Raw genomic sequence first — 4282 nt, 5'->3', positions numbered from 1 at the left:
AGGGCGGGGGGGAGCGGAGCTGCCCGCGGCCGCTGCGGGCCCCCCCCCGGCCCCGGCCCCCCAGCCAACGCCCGCCCCCTCCGCCAAACACCCGCGGTCCCCGCGGCGGGATCCTCCTCTTCCTTCTCGGGACGATTTCGCAGACGCCACAGACATGACGAGGAAATTTTTTCCCTTCCCAGTGACCCCAGAAGGTTTTTTTCTTTTTTTTTTTTTTTTTTTTTTTTTTTTTTTTTTTAAATAGAAAATTCCAACCCGGCGAGCTGGGGGAAGAAGGGAGGGAATTCTTTACGCCGCCTCCAGCTGTGGCATGCGAGGCTGGCAGCCCCGGGCACCGCTGAAAAAGCCTCCCTCTGTGCCCTGGGGAGCCTAAACGGAGACCCCCTGGTCCATTAGAGAGAGGAAAAGCAGGAGAAAGGGAGTACGCTGCTGGTGCCTGGGGCTCCTTTGGCCTTTTCTTAATAGTCTGGTGGGACACCATCCCTGAAGGAGCCTCCAGCAGCATCACATAGAGGGGGGGATGATGGGGAGGCCTGTGCTTGCAAATACTGCCCCTCTTTCCCACGGGGACCCCAAGCACCATCTTAACACAGAGAGCCAGGCACCGGAAGAGCTGTCGGGGGCTGCAGCAGTCAGAAGCAGTCACCTGGCAAAACCAAAGACACGCTGTAAAGCAAGGAAGTGTGTGGGAGATATACCTGGATGCCTGAAAATGCCTAGAAGCCGCAGGGTTAAAGATACATATACTGAAAGTGAAGTGAATGACAGCGCGGTGACATGGGACGCATCACCTGGGATGGGCCTCTGCTTGAAGGCAGTGGCATCCAGCATGGGGCTTTCTCCTGCAGAGGGGCTTGGTGGGGCAGAGGGAGGCAGTCGGCAACTTGGCAGGGTTATGCCGTGGCCCTGAGGGCAGGACAGACCCTTCCTGTTTGTATAATTTGGGGAGGTCAGAGGTCATTGCACTCACACAACCTATTATCAAATTTAAGCTGCTTTTCACCATCTGTGGCTCAGGAGGCCAGGAATTCACCCGGTAACACTTCGGGTGCTGTTTAACTGCTCAGGAAAATAAGCAGACCCCAGAGATGAGACGACTGTTACGAGTGTCAGCCAAAAAGTGATGCTTGGAGAACATTGCAGCTGCATCAGCTTCTGACAGCACAAATAAGCATGGCTGGGCAGGGGGAAACAAGAGGTGAAAAGATACTTAATAGTTCTCTGTAAAGTGCATAATTAAATAACTAAATCACACTCTTTTCAATAGAGAACATGTTGCTAGTAACTGCCTAAATCATTCCGGTGCCACACGTCTCTGTGGTAAATCAACTCCAATCCAACAAATGCAATGATGTCCCAATCTCCCTACTCAGATACATTATGTATATAATGCATATTTTCTTGATTTAACTTCTACACAGCAAAACTGGTTTTAGTTCACTTTGAAGCACAGTCACACGTAAAGAACGCAAACAACTGAGCCCCATCTCTCCAAACAGAAAGGCACGTGCCTGCTTACTGCAGCCTCGCTCTACAGCACCTGCGGACGTTCCTTTAGCGAAATCTGCATTTTTCAAAACCGAACGGGTGGTACTTGAGATGTCGGAGCGGATCCTGAGACACTCAGCACCGATTTGTACCAAACCAAGTTCATTGAGAACAGTGCTGGGCCCGTAGCTGCGACACAAAACCAGGCAAAGCAAACAACCTGAAGGCACACACTTTCCAAGGAGAGCTGTGTGCCCCTGCCTGGAGCAAAGCATGTGGCAGAGGCCCCCCCACTTCACCTTGGATCACCACAAAAAGGGTTTTCACATCACTGTTGGGCTAGACATCTCCCGAGCACCCCGTATTAGCTGTTCAGAGTATTCAGTGTGGCTTCATAGGAAAGGAATTGTTGTGAACCTTTGTACTGTAGGAAGATCTCCACACAGCTCCTTTTGTTTGGGCCAGGCTTTTGTAATTCCTCCTCTTGTTCCAGTACACGGTGGTCTTCCCGGTTCTTCTGTCTAAAAACAAAACAAGAAAATAAAATGCCTTCTCTTCTGACAGTTGCTGTGGTAACCCGAAATAGCCACATATCCTAAGGAAGCGAAACTTCTAGGAAGAGAACTGCGAGAGTAACCCCCCTTTTTTTAAAGATGTGAGCCTTGCGTTGCTTCTATTTAAGCAAGGAAAGCACTTGACTTCTGCTCATTCTGACTGGTATTTTCTGCCTTTGCAATAGAATGATTTTTGCTGTTGGCGGCAAAAACTGCCCACAAACTGCATGTCACTAAATCGACCTCCGAGATTCTCAACACTTTGTCAGACTCTGGCTTAGCTGGATTCTGCAAGGTCTTGGTTGGGGATCCTCATCTTATGCTGGGCTAAGGGTGGTGTGCACCATCCTGTAGGCTCGAGCATTAAAAGTTTGGTTTCATTTTTCTCTTTCAGTCTGACTGGTGCCACGTTTCCAACTTAATTAAAATATTCAAATCACGCAAAACCCTATGTGCCTGTCACTGCCTGCTGATGGAAAATGAGCCTATGCTGGAAGTTCTACATCTAAAGGGCTTGAAGCTGACGTACTGATGCCACATCCTGAATTTCAGGAGGATGAAAGGTAGAAGTATCCCTATGCCTAACACTACACATGCAGGATCAGTTCGCTATTCCCCCATGAGCACGATCCTGTTCCAGAAAAAGGAATCTTAATCCAGTAAATACAGAAGTACAACATCCCCTTTTTGGAGCGAAAAGTAAAACTGTGGCACAGCTTTAAATCCTGACACTGAGCACTTTTGGTGCGGCCGCCCATTGCCTGTGGGCGAGTCGGTAGCCCACCACAATTTAATCTTGTTCTCAGCTCAGGCGGCAGGACATGCATATATATGTCCTCTCAGCTCCCAGGTATGCTCCCAAGCATCCCTGTCACAGCAGGGTATTAAATCTGGGCACGACTGCTGTTCATGAAAGTTAGGTTAGCAATAATCGTCTGTGACTGTGGCTCCAGAGAAGTTTTGCAGGAAAATGCTCACACACAGAAAATAAACGCTTGCATTAGACTAGAGGTGTGCCGCGGAGGACGGCAGGCCTCACAAGATTTTCTGCAGCGAGGAATGTAAAGTGGATGTGCAGGAAGGACAGATAGTCCCAAAGGACACAGACATCTTCCAGATGAAAGTAGCTTTTATTGTCAGCACCTTTTATTGTTGCTTTACAAATTGTATCTGTCGTGCACTTTTAAAAGTACATAGAGGGTGGGCATTTGCATTTGACAAGTTTTTCATGTGTGTGCAGCATGGGCAGAGGCACTGCGTGGCAGCTGCTCTTCAGCAGAAAATGGGAAACATGTATTTGCCTTTCTCTAAAGAAAGGCTTTTATCAAAACACATTTTATTCCTTCTTGTGTGACATGTAGGGTTACTATTTTCCATATTTAAGTTTTGAGAGAAAAGTAATTAGAGGCAATCGCATCTTAGAGAATAAAGATGCCACCTGAGTATGTTTTATCCCCTTGCATTTTTGTGATCTTACTGTCTCATTGGAGTCATACAATATTACGGGAATGCATGTATTTTCTTGGCCACTTATTGGTTTGATTTCTACCTAATAATTTTCCAGTCTTGCATTTTACTTCCACAACCTGATAAACAATATCATTCATTTAAAATACATGCAGAGTACCTACCACATACTGTTAATCAGCTTGCTGAAAGGACTCAGGCCCTGTGAAGGTTACTCTGGCCCAAAATTCACTCTCAAGTCTTCAACTGATGCAAGCACAATCAAAGACATGCAGCAAAATTGCCTGAATTTGAGAAGAGGCCAGGGACAAATCACGGGCCTTCAGAAGCCCAAGGGCAGGTAACTCTTGCCTCTTACACTGGCGATGTAAACCATGGCTAGAAACACAAGTGAAGTTGAATGAGCCTGTGGTTCTAACCTTCTGCTGTACCACGACACCTGTCAGCCCTGTTGTTTCAGGTTTCTTCATCAATGTAGTGGAAATGATAGGGATACTTGCCTTCTATCATACACAAGCAGGCTATGAAGACTTCTGAAAGTTATTATTATCTACATTTTCTCCACATGTCCTACACCGTCCAGTCCACTGCAGCACCTTCTTTTGCCCTCACCAGTTATAGTACCCAACCATTATCGTCTCCTGGACTGCATCTGCATTTGGAAGGAACTTCATCTAAATGTCTAAGATCTCTCCCTGTTATTATTTGAATGTCATTTTAAGGCTCCCTTTCGCCATTATGCCTTCAACCCTCTTAGCAGAGAGGCACGATGA

Source organism: Chroicocephalus ridibundus, chromosome 2 (assembly GCF_963924245.1).
Source record: "Chroicocephalus ridibundus chromosome 2, bChrRid1.1, whole genome shotgun sequence".
NCBI lineage: Eukaryota > Metazoa > Chordata > Aves > Charadriiformes > Laridae > Chroicocephalus > Chroicocephalus ridibundus.
The sequence above is the reverse complement of the archived record's forward strand: the minus strand, read 5'-3'. Positions refer to the sequence as shown.